Consider the following 21,748-nt stretch of genomic DNA (forward strand, 5'->3'; position numbering starts at 1 on the left):
CAGGTTTTCGATACAGACAGATGTTTTACTTTGGACTTCCTGATGTAGACTATCCTTAGTTTCCTTTAGGTAGGGAAATCCCACCTTAGCATAGGGCAAGTTAGGCATTCATCGACCCTACCTTTTAAGTTAAATAAAACTTTGTTGAGAAAAGTGAACCTGTTGTCTGTGTCCGACTACTGATGCCTTCACAAAACATACAGGGACAAATATACGTTTTGCCTTTTATTTCATTTCCACAATGAGGCAAGCAACAGCATAGTTTTGTGGTATTTGTAACATAGCAATCAATTCAACAGGCAGTCCTCTAATTGACTAGATTTGGACATCACCAGGGGTACGTACTTATGCCCGTGGAAACCCAAGGCTCTGCCCTTGCCATCCCTGTTTGATCATCCCAGTTTTATGGTCGAATTGTGAATGTTAAGGGAAACTGAACGGCATTCAATAATTTATTTAGATATAATGAATGTTTTTCTAGGTTAAACCTACACATTCCAACTTCAAAATGTGTCAAAGCAGTCGGCAGCTTTAACCTATGTTATCTTGTATGTATGCATTTTTTATAGTGAAAACCTGTCTGTGAAGACAATTAGCAGGATAGACTATTAGGGGTATATTGACTATTCAGCTATTGAAGGGTCTATTGCATGCATGGATGGACTATTGGAGGGACATGTCGAGAAGGGATGCACAGGGTTAGAGGCAGGCCTTTTCTATGCCTGCAATCTCACTTCCCTTTATATCTTAGAGATTTAACCTGAGAGAACCCATTTTTCATTTTTTGGTGTGCGCTGTGTGGCTCAGCTCTTATGGGTGGCGTATTTTATTTATTATTTGGTTACTCTGGTGTCTTAGAATCCTAAATATATCTTAATTTATTTGTAAAACGAATAATGCAGTTGGTGCACTGGGCAGCAGAATGTAATACAACAGCAATGGATGAATAAGGGTCTTATCTTTGTAAACACATTCATTGTTTGGCTGGATTATCTTCTGCAGTCACTAAAGAGGTGTTAAGGACCACATACCGTAATGTATAAGAGACTTGTGTGACTAAGTACAGGAAAAGTTCCAATATATATTCTTCCTACTCAACGATGCTGGACAAGTTACTATGGCTCGAGTTATCACATGTCATCCGCTGATATCTTGATTGTCTTTTTGTGTATCACGCAAAATACCCTCTTGTTTGCGAAAGAGATGATGAGGTAAAGAATTGGCAAATGCGCATTCCATTGGCTAAAAAATACCTGGTGCTGGTCTTCTTAACCGACACTCTGTCACTGATTTGCTTACACCATCTGCTGTGAAGGCTTGTGTTGAAATATATGAGACAGTTGGTGATTCTAATTACCCTAGAGTTTCAGGAAGAGTGGTGTGTCCGCTGGGTACGCTTTATCATTGGAGGGTTGACGAGTTTGACCTCCTTTCCTAGTGGCGCCATATAGACCATGATGGTTAGAGGCTGATTGGCGGGCTGAAGCTTGTGCCCGACCTTGCTGCTAGATACCAAGGAAAGTCTCATTATAATCAGCTTCACAACCACCCTCAAGAATCATCTTCTCTCCCTGAGCATTCCCTGGACTATGGCCTCCACATAATTTCCCCCATCCCCCTCTATTCCCCACAGTTGAATATAATTGAATTGTGGGAATGTTCATAATTGTACGTTTTGTAACAATGTTCTGTCTTGCATTGTCCCCATTCTCGTTTTCCGACTCCCTCCACTTCATAACCTGGTTTATGAAACTGACAACTTGCTATTGTTAAGTATTTCAATCAGGCGATACACCCTTGTCTCAGCCTAGTATGCAGCACACAACTGAAATGCCTATTTTGTTATATATATAGGTTCAATATTTGAGAGATAAACCACTCATATCACACCCTTTATTCAAACACCCCGGGTCACGATGGACCAGGAACCAGGCTGGGTAGTAAAGGCAATATTTATTTATTTATTTAGAAATTCAAGAAAATCATACACTTTTTAATATATGGGGCAGCAATCACCAATGGGGTGACAATAACAAATAGGAATGTGAACAATGGACTTAAATTAATCCTTTGGCAACACAGATAGAAAACACCAGAGAATAGAGATACTTTTGAAGTTTTGGAAAGATAGCACTCAAATTAGGATTTCCCCCTGCAATATTCCTCTACCTACAAATAATCAATTCTAAATAGATATAAGTAGGCAGCAGATAATCAGGAATGAAGAATAAGAAACAGCATTCAAATCCAACCTTCCCTCCCCAAACAAGAGAGAAAAACGGATTTGAAACTCTTGCAATGTTAAAATGATCCTCGGAAATGGCTGAATAAAACAATGACTGTGTGCAAAAATCCTTAAATAAGTACAATTCTCTACGGGAGCAACACTGGAAAGTTACACGCAATCATAAGTAATAGATTGAGCAAAAGTATACAATTCGAAAATGAATGAAGGTTTAAAACCATTGATAGTAAAAATAACACGTGTAGAACTTTGCAAAAATGCACATGCCCACCTGAAATTAACCAAACATTTTTGGATAAAAATGGTTGAAATTCATTTGGAGTGCGGTCCTTTGGTTGGGGTGTAGCTATAGATCTTAGGTACAATCAGGAGGTGAAATGAAGTCTCCAGCTATTAAACTGAGGGAGATATGAAATGTAGAATAAGAGGCGTTTTTAGAAAAATCGGGTAATTAAAACAGAATAGTTTTACTCTATACTAGAGTATTGGGTTGCAATAAGAATTCTGACAATGTTACAAGTTATTAAGGTAAGAATAGGGTGGTTTACAGAGTGGAACTAAGGACAAGGCAAGGCAAGGTTTTCTATGTTTCTATGGTTCTTATGGATACTCACAGTCCTCTTTTAGTTTGGATTTTGGACAGTCAGCGCTCTGGATCACCACACGGATATGGTCTAACACAGGGCAGCCAGACAAACTCAGTGGGACAGAGTCAGCTGGGCAGGGACTGGATACCAAAGGATAGTTCCTCTGGACTGGCAGTTCTGGTTACTGGATACTATAGGGCATCAGATAGCAGGATAGCAGCGGCATGCAGTGAGTGGCAGCAGGACAAACTGGATCAGGATGCCAAAGGTACCACCAGTTTCCCCTGGTTAATGGGAGATTAGTGGGCTTTCAATATTGTAGGCCTTGCTGGAAATGGGATCAGCACTGCTTGGCCTTGTGGTTGGGATCTGGAGTTTAGATGGATAGATGCAAGATGAAGACAGGAACAGACAGGAACAGGAGGCCAGCGTAGGAATCAGGAATCAGTATGTCTTGAGTTTGCTGTCAGGGACCCTTTATATAGAGCATAGTGACATCATTGACTATATTGCTGGGCTGGCTCGGCTAAGCACGCCTTTAAACAACTGGATTGGGCAATCAATGTTAGCGGCCTCCCCTGGGCGGTACCGAGTTTAGGAGGTTGTATTTTTATGAGATAAAAGGACTTCCCACAGACCTTTTTGCCAAACATCTGTCATATCAGTATTTAAGCATTTGTACAATGGTAGCACCTTAATACATTGCATAATCAGTTCACATATTGTATGTAAAGTACAGCCGTCCAATCCTGCAATCTGTGAGACATTATTTTGGGTGGTTACTACTTTATCATTTTAGGCATGAAAAGTTCAGCCTAAAATTCCATCATTTTATACATACGTGGGTACTGTCATGAGGGATGTATGTACAAAAACGTATGTTTGCAACATTTATACTTTTCTTTAAATCCTCAAGATTTCACCATTTCTGTCCAGCGTGTGTCAAAACATTCTATCAAGTTTCAAAATAAAGCACACACGATCAATTTTAAATGGGGACGTTTTCACAATTTTTCAAAGTCTTGCTGCAGAGATAGAAGTCTTTAAAGTTTCTTCATGAAATACTCTTTGGCACCAAAAGGCAGTTCCTTTGTTACTTAATCCTGTTTTTTTTTCTTTCTTCAACTGCAATCAGCTGTCATTTCCTTCCAGGCAAGGGGGTTTCCAGTATTAATTGAAGGTTTTATGGTCCTTTCACACTTGACAGGTGAATATCCCAGGACTGCTATTGTCCCAGTCTGGAGCACAGACGAATGTCTGATGAGCATGTGAACCCCCATTGTGCTAATCCATACAAACTTTTTCAAGCTGGTACTTTGCACCTAAGTGTCCTGGATGTAGGGTGCATCTCCCTTCCTAGGAGGAGTTTCATAGCTGGCAACTGGAATTACAAGTTTCTGAGAGCTTGCAGCTCCAGCCTATGTGTTTTAAACTGTTTAATTTCTTACTTTGTCTTGAATTAACCCAACCTATGACAGAAGATATCCTATGTGTGTATTGCCACCACTAACATTACTCCTTTACATTGCTAAGTAAGCAGGCTTTCATTAACAATTGATTTTTAAACGGGTCATTTTCTTTCTCTTCAGTAAGCACAGCCCATTTTTCCACATGTGTGAAAAACTGCTATCATGTCTTTCTTTGATTCAGTTTGCAGCTCCTCAGATTGCCCCTGTCTTGGCAGCTGTAGTCATTTTACTTGCAGCAGGACTGTTATCTAAAGTATAGATACAATTCTCCTTGACCTGGCTCAGAGGGTAAAAAAAATCTCTTTGAACTTCTGCACCTGGATACATTTTGTCAAGAAATAAACGCGTGTTTCCAATGTGAGTGAAAATGAAGTTGCTTTTGATTTCTCTGAGAGTTGGTTGAACTGGGCCTTTTTACTCACAGTGGTTTCAGAATGACAGATGAAATTGGCATCAAAGCAGCTTTTTCAAAGGGTGAAAATGGTTTCATTTTGAAGGGGATTTTGGCTTTACAGCAATGGCAGGCTTTCCTTTTCATTTGATTCCATATATGTTTCAGAACACACAGGCATATTTTTCAGTGTGTCCCCTTGTTCCATTTTGCCCGAAGTGTGTGAGGCAAAATGGTGCAGCCATTTTTATGTTGTTGCTGCCAAAAACAGTTTTGAGCTCCTGGTGCGCACAGGAGCCAGCGCAGCCAGGTTACTGTTTCTTGCCCAAAGGCAGCTCAGTGATGTAAGGCAATGCCATTGAGTGGGTCAATATATCCCACACATTGACACTTGGTAAAGTGCTGACATATAGGACGGATCCAACAATCCACTTCTGACGAGCCATATGCATTATGTATTGTACATTTGAAGACCCAGTCTACTACTTCAGAAAAAAGTACTCTCCTCCTTATCGAAATAAATACTACAAAATACCAAACCTCTTTGACGGACACTTTTGGTGGCATAACACATCCACTTCAGTCCAGGATCACCTCGCCCTTTACATTTGATCCAATCAGTAATATATTTATTTATTTGTTTAACATTTAAAGAGCGTGCCAAACCCGTGGGTATCCGGGCGCTGGAAAACAGATAATGCGGTACAGTCAACAATAGATGTGAACAATTGTCTATTGTGAATTGTGCATTCATGGGGTTTTCAATTCAATCCATGGATTTCTGATAGACTGTGCATTCTCTCTGGTTGTAGCACGAATTCCTTGAACTATTCTGGGAAGACCAGTGAACTAAGAGCTCTACCCGGAGAAATGACAAGCCCTCCAGGCATTACAGGCACAGACACTTTTCTGTGTGGTGAATGTCTTCATTATTGGACAGCCCGGCTAAACCACAACACTCTAGTCACTTGTACAAAATGTCATTTCTGTACATTCAATGTGGGCCTGAGGAAGATCACGAGGCGCCCACTCCTCTGTGGAAACAAACATCACAACAATTACATTAGTGTATGCACTGCATTGTATGAGTGATTTATATCACACTGGCAAGTGATTTGAAACTGTTGGTCATGTGCAAAAAGAAACATAATAGCAATTTGGCAATGTTTAAGATGTAGTTGATTTGAACACTTTTTGCATGCCTTTGTTCAATGTGTTGGATATAATCGTATATGCATCTACACACTGTGCTAAAATCATGTCTTTCTACTCAATAAAAAAACAGGCTATGTCCTAAAGCTACCGCTGCAGTAGACTTTTCTATATAAATGGAAATCACTCATTTGTAGTGCTATCCATCCAGCTTTCAGCGGCGTCCACGGTTCAAGAAAATGACTACACATGTCATTTATTTTAGATGAATGACCTGGTACATGCTGCCTGCTACGTTCCCATTTTAGTCCCATTATTTGTTAAGAGAAGTTTGTGCCCTCCAGGTTTGGCTGGTGCCAAATATGTCACCGACGTGTCTCTAAAATAGGTTTCCAGAAAAGATTCATGAAGCCCACAGGAAGAAACGAGATCTACCTCTCCTTACAGTCTCACAACTATACTTTAGCAGCCATTCTTGTTTTTGTTTTTTTTCTGTCCCTTTACATTGCTATTAACTAAAAGTATGGCCTTTGAAGGTAAACAGAATCAATTTTACATATGACGATGATTTAGAAACACATCTTTAATAAATAATAGCATAAGCTCTGGGACCTCAACTTTGCTATGCATCCATCAAACTAAAGAGAGTATTGATTTTTTTTATTTGATTAATTTTCAGGTGTATGCAGCACTCCACCAAAAGTAATTGTCTATAGGCTCTGTAGGAATCGTGCAAAAGTACACATCACTTTTTGGCAGAATTTTATAGCAGAGTGACAGGGTCCCCCAAAAGCCCCATAAGCAGCCTATGACTTTAGGGCTGTACACAAGGGCTTGGGCTTTGTCTAATTGTGAGACTGTGCACCCGCTTGGCGCAGCACAAGCAATGGGGTAGCGCAGCCACAAAGGGGTTAACAACTTGCAAGAATGAAACTCTGTGCATTGAATGATGCACCCCTCTCTCCACCTCTGTGCAGCTGTAATGATATTGACCTGTTCTAATGACATCGTGAGACAGAGCTTAATGAATTGCCTCTAGGCGCTGGGCTAATTTCCAAGGACCAAAAGTAAAAAGAAAGGACTACCGCTACACAAACAGGACTACCGCTACACAAACAGCAGGATCTTGGGGTTTTTTCCTCAACACTATGGGCCAGGTTTACAGGGCGCATCTCTTTTTTGCTCCTGCTACCTTACACCTGAATCACAAAGTGAAAAACCAGAAGAAATCAGAGATGCCCGAGCGCATCTCTGGTTTGCTCCTCCTACTTTACACCCGATACACAAAGTGAAAAATGGGAGCAGATCTGAAGATGCCTCTGAGGTCTCTGAGATTCTGAGGTGCAAATGTGATTCACAAACATTTGCTTAAGTGCATCTCAAAGATGATACAGGCATTTACAGGTTTGTTCCAGATTAAGGGCCTGATTCATGGAAAAGTGGCAATTTCTCACGCAATTGCTGCATGTCGAGAACAACACTGCATGAGTCTGCGCACAGAATAGAAAATGCGCACTCTGCATATTCATGGAATTTACAGCGCAAAGTAACCGTATGCGCAAGTCGTGCCCGCAACGCCCCAACACGCATCCACGCAAAGCATAAATAGCCAGAACATCTACCTTTGCATGCTCCCCGGGGCGCAAATAAACACACCCTTTTCAGTGTGTCGGGTCCCCTGAAAGCAAGCCTGCATCTCGGGGACCCTGCGCAGGGTCCCCGTAAGTGTTTCAGGCACCCCGTCAACATGACTATGAACATTCATAACTCGGTTTAAACTCGTAAAATCTACATGCGAACCCCCATAAACCGTTCCTGCAACCCGCTACACTTCATATATGTACTCCTAAGTTAGATCGGGAACCGTGGTTGCGTACACGCAAACCTAAATCTGACATGCAAACCCACCTCCACCCTGCGATTCCTATGCGCAATTGTCTTTATGCCTGCCTTCGAGTGGCACAGTGACTGAGGGATTTGCGTGGCCATTTCTATGCCAAGAGTCTGCATGGGTTTTTCTGTGAATATGTGTCGTTTGGGGCAAATGTGGAATTAGAATGGGTGTGGATAGGATTACTTATGGATAAGATATTTGCTAGGGACAATCCTATGCTATGGATACTCACTACCACTGTTTGGAATGGACCCGTTAGGGATCTGGTAAGGGAGACTTTCTGGACAGGAATTCAGCTAGCACACCGGACTGGACTCAAGGCGCTCTGGTTCTGCACTCAGCACAGCACTCTGGACACTGCACGGCAGGATTGGACTGGATCTGATGGGTTGGTTCTGGTTCGCAGCTCTGTTCTACTGGGTTGGATCTCTGGATTCTGGCAAGAATTCTTAGCAGGAAATCAGCAACAGCACAGCCAGGCTGTTCTTTTGTTCCCCTTAGAGGTCTGGGGTAAAATCTGGTTTCTGGATTTTAAAGGCCAAGCTGGGAAGGGTTCAGCTTTGGAAGTGGGCCTTTCTGCTTTCAAGGTTTTGGAGTCTGGAGTCTAGAATATGGATTTCTCTTGCAAAGTGCTCCGCCAGCAATCAGATGGTGGTTGAATGTGTGTCTCTAGGTCCTAAGCTGTCTCTATTTATGTATTTCCTAAAAGGGTGGGTATGCTAAATTATGCTAGGCACACCCCTAGGGATTCTATTGGTTAGGGTATTTCCTCTCCCTTGATTTGAGAAGAAAACGGAGTGTCATGATGACGCTGTATTTTATGATCCAGGGAGAACCTTCCCCTGGTTTCTGCACATGAAATCTATTTTTCATACAAGACATATTTACAATTTTACAAACTTTCTAGCAATTGCATATTGATATCACAGATTTGGTGGAGCAAGTATTCATCCAAGCCCCATCATGGTGAGAGCTTGGGTCTAGGTTTGGCAATTTTTCGCACTTTCACACTTTTGGTCTGGTGCCCAATGTCAGATTTGCCCATATGTGCGCATGATATCTGGGCATAATCATGTGAAGTTTCATGTTTCTGGCATCAAGACAATTGCTAAAAAACCACAAATTCTGTAGTCTTGTCCCTGAACATAGCACAGAGTTCTTAGTACTTTTAAAACGTGACCAGAATGTTCATATTAACAATACTCTATTTTACACATTTTTACAATTTTGCACAGTCCTCTGACAGTCCTTTTTCATAAATATACTATCTTGTGCTTTAAGAATACACATAACTGTCTGTCCCGCCCCCAAAAGTTTTGGTGGGTCAAGCGCAATCCCTGCCTCTTGCCTCTGGCAGGAGTCTCTGTTGACACTTGCATCTGCATATTCTTTTCAATCCAGGAAGCTCTTTGTCTCTCCCTGGTGCAACAGGCCAAAATCTCCTCCCCTCTCCATTAACACCTGAATGGGAGTTCCTGGGGCAGAGAGCAGAAGGAAGGTGCCTGTTGTTTGGGGCACGCTGTGGAATTTTCTTTGAAGTTCTTTGGCTTTTATCAGTTTTACTTTAAAGTCAATTTGTTTAAAATTGTCTTCTATAGAATAAACTTACATTTTCAAAATAGGCAAACAGACCTCTAATTCCAGTCTTTTTAAACATAGAGATTACATCATTGCAACCTATACTGATTTTGATAGCAAGTCACTTAATTTCAACCATGTGATTTTAACTGCACAAGTTAAGCTTCCAATGTAATTAACTGACAGCTGTCACATAGGCGGTGTTAGGAAAGATTTCGTAATTGTAGGTAATTTTCCTTCCATGTGACAACCCCTAAACTTTTTGCTGTTGTTTTTCACCTTGTTCCCGACTTTGCCAGAGAAGTGCAGCCTTCTGCCGCACTCCTCTGGGCTTTCGCTCCTTTCTTACGGGGAAACTGATATGCCCTTAAGACAGTCAGTACCAGGAAACACTGTTTTCCTTAGTTTCTTTTATCATGTTGCGGCTTTCGTGCAACATGACACAAGAGGGCACTATAAGCTAAGTTACAGCTCTCTTGGGTCTCTAGCCTTCTACAGGCCCTAGATACTCGTTTAGGATTGTAACTGATCGGTGCAAGTGATTCACGGACGGGAATGGTGGCAGTGATCGTTTCTTGTGTTTTGAGTTCCTTTTGGCGTTCTAAGCGCGTTTCTCGCACTTAACCCAAAATAGTGGCCTGGCTCCCAAAATGGCCACACCATGAGGCTCCTTTGTCCTGTCCGCTGACCGTCTTGCTCCCTTCACCTTCCCCAGGTCGAGCCGACCCGGGGCCTTCCTTATTTGGGCATGTACTTTCCCACGAAACACAGATGCTTTCGCGGGCTTCTACATGTCTTGTGTGTGCCTCCAGGATGTGGGCTGTGATGTCTGGTCCCAATACACATCCTGGGTGCCAGAGAGTCTAGGGTGGTGTGAATGCCTGGGACCACCGTGGTCCGTGTTTGGTCCACGAATGGTGTGAGTGTTGATGAGCGGATCTCCCATTGGGTCCCCTCCGTTTTGGCGCGAAGGGAACCGTAGATAAGAGGGGGCTGGAAACACCACTACCATGTCGATCTCCTGAGTTCTCACGAACGAAGGAATACAGGAGCCAAGTATCCTGCAACCAAGAGGCTGAACCGAGGAATCACTGGTGACCCGCTGAAGGACTGCTCCTCCTCACTGTTGTCGCCTTGTGAAACCATTTTTACCTTTGATCGAACCAGAAGGCCTGTACTGGTACTTCGACCCTTGGAATAGCGGCAACAGCTATTCTCGGCATCTTCACCATCTCCTGCCAGTAAGCCTTCGGAAGCGTCTCTGGGCCATCCAGTAGACTGACCAGCTTACACGGGAGTCTTGCTCTGTAACCGCCGCCAGGTTGTGTAGTATTTCGAGTCCTTGTCACTCTCACACGCTTCGTACACTTGGCGTTCCCAGGTCTGAAGTGAGTAGTGTACATTTGGCTCAGATACACACGGCCGCTCCGTTGCCCTGCTGTGGTAACAAACTGTGCGGGTTTCTTCGATTGGGACGTCTTTTACTCAACACGACGACAAGACATTCCCTGCTCTTCTGAACCTGCCAGCGACTGAAACGGACGCGGAGAAGCCTGGGTCTGCTTGCATAGGGGACCGGTGAGTAGCATAGCTAGGAACTGGTCGCCCTCCTGCAGGAGCCCATAGCTTTTCCCCGCTGTGTCAAAACAGCACCCTTTTCCGTACTCGCGCTCTGCTTCTGCCCACAGTGGAGGCTGCGCTTGAGTCGCGGAACTTGTTCTTCTTCATTTATGCACTAAACTGAACTGCCTGATTTCCCTCGAAGAGACTCCCCTTTTGCCGTTGGCACCAGCGTGTGCAGGTACTTTTGAGCACAAGGCTCCACTCTTCGTAGTGCTCGGACTTCCTTCTAGTTAGGTGCCTCTGAAGGCGGACTGGGTCTAAGCATTATTTCGCACTGCCTGTTTTCCCTCCCTTTTAGGTGGACTACACATTTCGTGCATCTAACGCTTGAGACTTGTTGTATTTGTATATATATTGTGTTGATATGGTATGTGTTGGTTTACTATTGTTATATTGTGATTTTCTCGCTATGGTCATTGTTTTAAAGGCCTTGGAATAAATGTGTATATATTTTTGATATAACACCTGTTTGGAGTAGTTTGTAAGTGTCCTTGCTTTGTGTGCTCATTGCGGGCTTTCAGTCACCCTCACCCCTCTTGAGACCTAGTCTTGACCGCCGCGATCGCTACCTTGATTGGTCTGGCTCGTCCAGAGGTTACCCTGTTCCAAGTAATTAGGTTGGCCTTCTGAACTTCTGCGCCACCAGGACAGAGTTCAGAAATCCGTCTTAACAGGTGGCAAGCGGTACTGCACCCATTTCTGACAGATTTTACAGACCAGCACACTTTTTAATGTGGATATTCTTGTGATGGAATCTGCTTTTCCTGATATTGTGTGCTTATGTGGATTCTTTAAAAAAAAGTGACGGGTAACACCGAGCAAGGAGGTTGGATATTTTCTGATGCTTGGAATCATTATTTTGTCATTTCAGCAACCAAGGAAAAACGGATTTCAGAGCACTTCTGGGTTTCCTTGCAATGAAGCACTGCCTTTCATGTAGTTTCCATTTTCACTATGTGGGCAGCCCAATGACAAGTTTTAGCAGTGTGGTCTCCTGTTCCACCACTGACACAGGCAAAGTAGATTGGCAGCCAACTTTTCCGGTTTCACTGCGCCATTTTCAGAGGTTTTAGCGCGCATAGGGCTTTTTGCGGCCATTTCGCTGGTTCTGGTGTGACCAGCAGACAGTGATGTCGCAGGGCAGAACCTAGTGGATCAATACATCCCACACCCACTTGTTTGCATGTTCTTCCCCATTTTCTGTGTTCCACCCCCTTCCCAGTCCTCTGCGCAAGCCACGCCCAAGTTTTGTGTGGTGTCTCACACAAGGCACTCAATGGCTTGCAGAGACATGACAGGTCTGCGTGAACTCCACACAAGTCCAGGAAAAGTCCTCTGCATTCGATCCCATGAATTGACAAACAGGATTTTGCACGTAGTTTGGGGCGCAGGTTCCCTATTTCCCGTGCAAATAATTCCATGAATCGGACCCTTAGACTTTGACTTAGGTGTAAGGCAGCAGGAGCAAGTCAGAGATGCTCACGGGCATCTCTGATTTGCTCCAGTGTAAAGATATGTGAATTGGGCCCTATCAACTTGTTTCTGAGGGCTAGTGGAAGCTTACTCCACAGTTGTGGGCCTGGACAAGAATGTTATAACTAGCCAGTACTTTTTGAAGGAGTTCATCTCCTTACCAAAGGGGACAAGACCAATAGCACACGTAGATCTTTCTTGCCGATAGTGAAAACAATCCATAACAGTTTTGGAACTAACAACTTGGTCTCGTGGCACTGAACCTGTGTTAGGTGATAAATGTTAGTGTGGCTCCTTGACATTGGTAGAAAAGCATGATCTTGAGTTAATAAGCAAAGGGAAAGTGATGCTCAATGCTCCTTACTTAGGTCCTGCTGCATTGAGCTCTAGAAAGGGAGGTGATAAAGAATAAAGCATGCTGCCACCTGGTCTGACTCTCTGAAGGTGGGCATCATTGGTGCACATTATCTGATCAGATCTAAGCGGTCCAGTTCATGACTGCACATAATATGTGCAGCACTGGTTGGGACCATGAAGCTGTTGCTGCATGCCAGGGATCAGAGATAGAAGGGCGCTGTGCTTGTGGGAGGCACTCCCTTTTAACAAGGGAAACCTGATGGGCATTGTGGGCATGTGGCATGCGGAAACCTGCGCCTGCTCTTCCAGCCACAGGCCCCAGTCTGTTAGGGTGCGACATTGCAGTGTGTGGATGGCACATAGTGTATCCTCCTGTGTGCACAGGGTATGTCAACATGCGTGTGGTGACGAGGTTTCAGACCTGCAAGTCTTGTGTATGGGGGTAAACAATAGCCTGCACTTCCATTATCAATTGCACCGTCATACTGTTTGGTGTGGGGTACGCGACATGCAGATGTTACCTCGGTTGTGTCTGTTCCAAAAGGGTACACATCTGGATGTCCCTTTGGTAACCTGTGTGGCAGTACACTCACCTGCCATTTGTGATTATTGTAAACAAGGTCCACTTAGTTCTTGGGTCTATTACGCAACTGTGCAAACACATTTATAAAGCGCATTAAACCCATAGGTATCAAGGCGCTGGTTACAGACAGTGACATCAAATGACAGGGATGAGGATTTGAGAAGATGAGACCCTTGGTCCATTTGGGGAGAAGAGTAAAGTCTTGAGGTGTTTCCTGAAAGTCGAATTAGAAAGGCGGAAAGTCACGTGTGCCACCAGCTCCTGTCGCGCTTGCTTCCTCACGTGCCTTCGCCAGAGGTTCATGGACCCTGCTCCTAATTGATGCTTTAACATTTTTCATGTGTAGCCCAGCTTTCTGGAAGAGTGTGCCCGGTCCTGCTTTGTCAGGGTTTCTCGTGGCCGCCTGCTTGGCGCTGCCATAAAGTGAACTGAAGCAAATTACTGTGATGTAAAGTGGGACAGCCTAATCAATACCACCTACAACGATGGCATATTAATGAGGGCACGATTTATATTAGGCTAATGCTGCTGTGTCTTCAAAATCAAATTTAGCTCTGCACATCCGATTTATCCTGGTGAGAACTTCACAAAGCAGGCATCACTTCTACTTCCCCAAATCACTGCCAGACAGGGGTCGGGGTACCTAGCTGTGTTAGGGATACACATGTTGAGCCTTCGAATGTAAACTCCAGACAGACTTTGGGAATAATCAAAACGAGTGCACCTTATCGTCATTAATGTTCATTAGATATGCCTTTTGCAGTTCTAGCTATGAGATGGCCACCCATAACCCAAATCTATTGCATTGTAATACAGCTCGAGGTAGAGGACATGTGAGGAGGGACGCAAAGCTTGTTGGTGTTTTTGTTTTCTTGCCCACCCATTGACTTCCCATGGCTAGGCTAATTACTATGGCCATTCCCACCCACTACTCTCCCTGCCCAAAACACATCCTCCTGGGGATTCTTTGAGCTAGCTCTATCCAGCAGTAACATCAAACCTTGGCCTGACAGTGTTATTTCTAAGTTGCATGCTGAGAGTAAAGGCTTAATTGCAGCTGGAAATGGCTACCGGTGTAATAAAATGGCTTAAACACGTGTGCCCTGTAACACTTTATTTATATCTGTTCCTCTTACTGAAGTCCCGTTTAAAATAATAAATAAGAAAACCAACAGCTTCTGTTTGTGTATAGGTATTAGAGAAGGCAACCATATGCCCAGGTAATGGCACCGTTTCCAGCTGTTCCCATTTTATGGCCATGCTAGTGGCAAGTGACTCACGCCTACACAAAAGCCAAAACAGTTGGCATTGCCAATGCTTGTTTCACACAGATTCCGTGAGGATCTCCTAAAAGACGGACTTGACTTTTATACAGCTGGTCGCTCAGGGCCTCCCGAGTTGACAATCATCGCTACAATGGCAAAAGTGTTGCACTTGAGGTGCAATATTACCAGACACGCTCATCACAGTATCCCCTCAAAAAAGCGCGCAGCGCTTTAGAGAAAAGAGCGCCACTAACTGAACAGATGTGGCTGTCCTCTGTATCTCAGGGGAGGGATCAGTTTGTGAGGTTTGCCACACAGTGCCTCCTATCCTCAACCTAGTGAGCCCAGAGTGAGGAGACGCCATGATGTGACGCCCTCAACGCAGCATGGCAAAACGAATATCAACCGCCGCTTTGCATTTACAGTAGTTTTGGACATCACCAATGCATAGTGGCAAATAGAGAAAAGAGCAGCCGGTTACCTCAAAGAGAGTTCGGAGTTCTAAGTGCTTGCCTCTAGCATCAGCGCTGAGCTTGCTTGACGCAAATTCGAATCCAGCAGACCTAGCCCTGCATGCATCTGAGGTTAATACAATGAGTACCATTTAATTGGGTGACATACTGCTTATGTTACAGCGTTCAGAAGGGGGAAGAATCGTTCAGGTTATTGTTTGGTGAAGGCCCAGCCCTCAAACTAGTCTCTTCATGAATAATACTCACAAATCTGGATTTAAATTGTAAAATGGAGATTAGCAAATCTGCCATGAACATTCCACTCTTTGTTAATGTAGAGGACAGACAGTGGTCCTGTCTCTGGAGGATAGCTCAGGGGTAACGTGCTCGCCTTGGAAGCAAGACGACACGGAGCAACACAGGTCCGCGCTTAGAAACCTCTGAGTATTAAGCACGTTATAAATAACCCATCATATCATATAATGGCTGACAGAGTTACTAATCATGTCATTCAGTAGATAATAGGCATTGTTGTGTTTATTGTTTTGCATCTGATAAATTGCTGGGTTCCAACATCATACATTATTGCAGGGATACACTTGCATTAGTTGGGGGCACTAACGCTGCTTAATTGCTCAGAAACCTGAGATTACAGACATGAAATAAGCAAGGGCCTTTAAACAGGGCGCAGTGCAATTAAACCCTGTTAGTTACCCAAAAATGGGTACTAAAGCAATTATCATGTGCCTTCAGGGCCAGATGTTAAAAAACGTGCCCCCATTTTCACTTTCGTAAAAAGCAATCAGGGCCAAGATGAGAAAAGGAGGGTTAAATGAGAAAAAGAAGCATGACAAGGTTGGCCATTTTATACGCTTTACATGCCAGCTGTCTAGGGACACAGAGAAAGACACACTTTTTCATCACTAAATTAAACAAGTGACCTTCAGTGAGAAGGTGGATCAGGAGTGACCCCAGGATGCCTAGAAAGAGAAGAGACACAGCCAGACTAGCAAATCTTGTGGAGGAAACAACCAGATGAATCGATCCGGGGAGACAATGAAATAAGACGAGCCTAGAGAGAAACAGCCAGGGCAATGGATCCCAGAAAACAATGAAAGAAGGCCAGCCTAGGAAGACACAGCCAGGGGAATGGCTCCCATGAGACAACGAGAGAAGACGAGCACAGGGAGAAACAGCCAGGGGAATGGATCTAGGGAGACATTACGACCCTGGTGTTAACGGTATAACGGCGCCGTAAAAGGTGCCGGCGCCGTTAAACCCTTAACGTCTGATTACGAGGTCCCTTTGCGAGACCCGACCTTAATGGCTGGTTTTACCAGCCATTAAAGTAGGGTGCCGCAAAGGGACCTCGGTGCTAATTACGGTATCGCAATTTGCGGTACCGTACTTAGCACCTTCCCCAGTCCCATTGAGCCCTATGGGGCGAAAATGGGAATGGGGAAGGGCCATGGTGAAATGGGGAAATACCGCCCTGCCAACCTTGGAATGGGGCGGTATTTCCCCATTTCACCATGGCGGACTCGTTACAACACCAGCACCAACCATGGTGCTAATGGCACCATGGTTTAGCGCCGGTGTTGTAATGAGGGCCAAAGAGAAGACCAGTCTGGGCAGAAACAGCCAGGGGAATGGATCTCCAGAGAAAATTAGAGAAGGCCAGCCTAGGGAGAAACAGCCAGAGGAATGGATCCCAGGAGACAATGGCCCTCATTACAACCTTGGCGGAGGACCATGGTGCTATTAGCACCATGGTCCATGCCGCTAAGGTTGCAATTCCGCCATGGTGGTAGGCGGACTTACCGCCCCATTCCGAGGTTGGCGGGGCGGTAAGTCCCCAATCCCCATTTACCCTTCCCCATTCCCATTTTTGCCCCATAGGGCATAATGGGAGTGGGGAAGGCGTTAATTACGCCACCGTAAATTACGGTGGCGTAATTAACTCCATGGTCCCTTAGCGCCATGGATTTTAACACCTGCTAAAAGCAGGTGTTAAAAGCTCCATGGCGCTAAGGGACCTCGTACTCAGGCGGTAAGGGTCGGCGCTGTTTACGCTGCCGTAAACCCCTTACCGCCTGGGTCGTAATGAGGGCCAATGAGAGCAGATAAGCCTTTGGAGAAATAGTCAGGGGAATGGATCCCCAGAGTAAATTACGGAAGACCAGCCTAGGGAGAAACAGCCAGGGGATTGGATCCGAGCAGACAAAGAAGGTCAGCCTAGGGAGAAACAGCCAGGGGAATGGATCGCAGGAGACAAAGGAAAAAGGAAGAAGACTAGCCTAGGGAGAAACAGCCATGGGAATGGATTTGGGGAGACAAAGAAAATAACAGCTTAGGGAGAAACAACCAGGGGAACTGATCTGGAGAGACTAGGTGAATACCAACCTAGGGATAGATGGAGGGAGCTACGGCTGAGTCTCAACCAACAGGATCTTCAGAATTGCAGGCAACTATATCCAGGAAGGTAAAATATTGTTACATAGACCATTTGAAAGTCTAGTTTAGTCGACCACTTTTGGTTGGTTCGACCAAATGCATGAAGGTTTCTCCCTTGCTGACCTGTCTGCTGCGCTGACTGGTCGCCTGGCTACCTTCTGAACCCAATGAGCACCAGGCTCCACCATGACCTATGAGCACCTGCACTGCATCTGGGCCTCCGCGCACTTGGGGTTGCATCTATAACCCTACAGCCCCCTGCCTCCTTGCACTACCCAGAGGCGGTTCCCCTGGCTGCCCATACTCAGAGCAATGCAGCCCCGATCGCACTTCCCCTTTCCCTCCCCCTGGCACTTTTCCTCTCCCCCTCCTCTGTACTTGCACGATTTGAATTACCAAGGCCTAGTAAGATTGTGTGTTTTGTCCTCCATATGTCTCCCTACCTTGTCTTGTCATGCCTAGAATCAATTGTGTACAGGCACGTTATAAATGATGCATCATATCATATCATGGACATATGTACATATAAATGCATTTGTGTATGTGGGGGTAAGGGAGTAGGGAGGTGCCTTATTGGCTACTACTTAGCCGATGTTCTACTGTGGATGCTATATAACCGATAATGATGACATTGATGGACCATTACCACCTGGTACAGCCCACCAATCTCGTCATTATTTCTACTAGCACCCTGACTAAGCATGTAAGGTGCACAGCCCACGAATGAACCAACGCACAGGAAAAGTGATATCCTTGACCTCATTACCGCACTGCCCACCTTCCATCATTGCTCTCCTAGACTTCTTGGCTGGTCTGACTGTTAGGCAAAAACCTGTGCAGTTCCCTCTAGGACCACTGCAAAAGATTTAGGACTACAGGTGTTTGGCAGTAAACCCACTTGGTAGCAGTCTGTACCACACAGATTCACTTGGTAGCTGTGGCTGAGCAGTCAGACTTCCCTCAAGAAGAGTTAGGCAGTATACACAGTATTCACAATAGGTCAAGAGAACACAGTAGAACAAGTAAACACTGACCAGGGCTTGGTGTAAAAGAGATATAATTATTTATTTAAAACCACATCTAGAAAAACACACAGGCACTAATAGTAAGCAATTCAAAAACACGGTCACTAAAAGATATACACTCCCTTAAAAGAATATTAGAAAAGTCTTAAGTAAAGCCCCACTTATTTTCACACAGCGGTGAGCGCTTAACGTAGATGGCACTCTAATAGTTCGTTTTAAAAAGGGAGAGAAGAGCAGAGAACAAGTTGAAACAGATCCCAACACTTTTATTAGAACATAACAAGAGAGGAAGGCAAAGTAAAACCGTGAAGTTAGAGTTCAAGAGCCGGATCCACTTTCAGAGGATTCAAACGAACTGTGTCCAAGGTCACACGGTGCAGTGCACAAAAGTCTTATAAAGGTTCAAAAAGGAGTTGGACCAAAGAAAGGGACCAGTTAGAGGGTCAAGGCGGCCAGCCCAGTCCAGAAGGTTAAGGGGTTATTATTAACTTGTAGCAATCTTTAGAAAGGGAGGCCTGGCGGACACGGTACCTTAAGGTGGTGAGAACGCTCCAGGGGGGCAGTTGTTCCTGGCAGCGGGTGCAAGTCGGTGCTTCATCTGGGGGAAGAGAGGATCCCGTCATGGAGGAAGACAGGATTCTGTTGCACTGCCAGGGAAGAAACCAGTAGCGGAGTTTCTCAGGTACAAGTAGCGGTCCGGTGATTCGCGGTTCAGAGGTGAGTGGCTATCCGGCTGCCGGGCTGCTTGGCACGGGCAGTAGGACCACAAACCGGGCTGGGGTGCAAAGAAGGAAAGGTAAACTGTTTGTGCCCACCAGTCAGGGGAAGAAGCCTCTCCAGCCGGGAGATCTTCTCTGTCGTCGGGAAGTGGTGAGTCGGTTCTGCAGGGCTCCACCGGTGGTGTCGTCGTGGTAGGTCGGCTCAGCTTCTCCCTCGTCGGATTCTCAGGTCCTGTGGCGACTTCTGAAGTTCCAGTCCCCAAAGCCCTGCTCTTATGCCGAAAACCCCCATTCACTCAGCCTAGCTGTCACTCAAACATGCTAAGTGGTGAGCCGGCCGGCTCACCACTTGGGCCAATCACACAAGAGTGCGACCTGAGTTACCAAGGTAACTCGGTCCAGGGAGCCTAAACTCCGTCCCACACCCCCTGTGGTACCCAGACAGAGTGGCACCACTTTTGGAGGCTTCTGTGGAGAAGCCCGCCAAAAAGTGGAACAAAGGGCTCGACTTGGGTTGGAGTCACAGAAGAGAACACAAACGCCATTTTAGAATCGAGTCTTGGCAAAAAATACCAACCGGAGAATTAATATTAATTAAATAAACCGGCGGTATGTTCGAGGCTATGAGAATTAAATAATTAAATTTGGTAGCCTCGAACAATGGGAAAATCCCATAGGAACATATTCGCGGTCGAATATAAAATGTAGTGTCCACTGCCACCAGCCAAAACTCGATCATGGGGGACGGAGACGTGCCCTCTCGACTAACAGACCCCGGGGCAATCGAATTGCCCCGACCAGTACGTCCACAATATGATGGTTTGTACTGGTTTCTGTTAATAATTTGAGACTAGTAAAGCCAATGGTGACTTTACATGCCCTGGGAGACAGTAGTCAGTCCCAGGGTATGGAGTCTATGGTGGGGTGTCACTATGACGCCCCTGTGTTACTGCATGGAGGGTGCTGTGTAACACACATAAGAAAAACACATGAGACCCTATGGAGTAAAGGACCCCATAGCCCATAAAACACATTACCAGTCAAAGGAATACCATAAATCATGTCCAAGAGTGGGAGAAAAAGAGTCTCACTCTTGGCAGGAGGAAAAAAACAAACTCCAGAAATCCAGCAAAGCTGCTGTGGGACTCACTAGGTTAGGAAATTCAGCCTAAAGAGAGAATTCTCCCTAACACTGACCATCTCGCAATCCCCTTTGAAATTAGTCACACTAAACCTCTCAAGCAAACCCATTGCAAACCAAGCAATCAAGCCATCAAGAACTTCCCAGTGGAGGATCTCACAGAAGACCTCACAAAACTGCACATCACATCAGCTGATGTACCTCTGATGAACGAGGACTGCAACTCGCTTCTCCGTGAACACAACAACACCGTCACAAACAACATAAACGGCCATGCTTCAGTGAAACAGTGCACCGTCAAGCCTAAAACTTCAGCACCCTGCTACACTCAAGAACTCAACCTCAATAAATGAACCATCAGAAAACAAGAAAAGAATTGGAGAAAATTCTGCAGCGCATCTGACCTCACCCTGCTCAGGAACTCTGTGCTCCATTGTTAAGGATTCCAATCGGGCGTCACACACTGGACCCGGACACTTGGTCTTAGCCTGAGATGTGGTGCTCAATTGGAATGCTTTTTCTTTAATTTCAACTAATTCAAATTGAGCTGGTACCCGACCTGTCTCACACCCCCTTTTACTAATACCCCGGGTCACAGTGGACCATGAACCAGGCCGGTTGGTGAAAATACAATATTTATTTATTTTTAAAATTTACATAAATCGCACACATTTTAATATTGGACAGCAATCACCAATGGGTTGATAATGACAATGGAAATGGAAGCAATGCACTTGGTTAACCTTCTAGTAGAACATATCCAAAGCACAAATGAATAGGACCACTTTTAGAATTAGGATAGATGGCACCCAAGGTAAGGTATCCCGCAATTTTCCCTCAACTCACAAATAATCGAATTCTGAGTGGATAGAAAGAAGCAGCAGTTAGTTGGGGATCAGAGGCAGCCAACAGAATCAAAATCCGACCTTCCCTCACAAAATAAAGGCCTAAAATGCACTTGGATTCTGTAAATAATTAATTATATGTGTGCTGAAATAATGATATGCATATGTTCTATCGCAGTATTAGGGATGTTATATCACTATCAACCATAAGGTAAGGTATCACAAAAGCATACAGTTCACAAAACAGATTGAAATTGAAAACCCACTGCAGCCGAATTCACACATGGAAAAGTTGCATTTTTTTTAGTTTGCAGTTTTAAATGCCAAAAAGGTTTTATTTTAAAACCGGGTGAAAAACACTGATAAGCCGATTCATGGAATTAATGTGCGCTGAAATTTTCAGCGCAAGCGTGCGAAAGCGTGCGAATCGCAGTGCCAGTGCGAAAATCGCAGCGAAACACACGCACAGCGATTCATGGAAGTCCGTGCACGTGT

General features: G+C 44.8%; 1 protein-coding gene across 2 annotated transcripts in view; it reads right to left on the reverse strand.

Annotated features, from left to right (window-relative positions):
• Nucleotides 1–21,748, reverse strand: part of KCNS3 (potassium voltage-gated channel modifier subfamily S member 3) — an 837,604-nt gene that overhangs the window by 427,225 nt on the left and 388,631 nt on the right. The gene's annotated exons all lie outside the window — the stretch shown is intronic.

The sequence above is a fragment of the Ambystoma mexicanum genome, chromosome 4p (genome assembly GCF_040938575.1).
Source record: "Ambystoma mexicanum isolate Mex_15411 chromosome 4p, UKY_AmexF1_1, whole genome shotgun sequence".
Taxonomy (NCBI): domain Eukaryota; kingdom Metazoa; phylum Chordata; class Amphibia; order Caudata; family Ambystomatidae; genus Ambystoma; species Ambystoma mexicanum.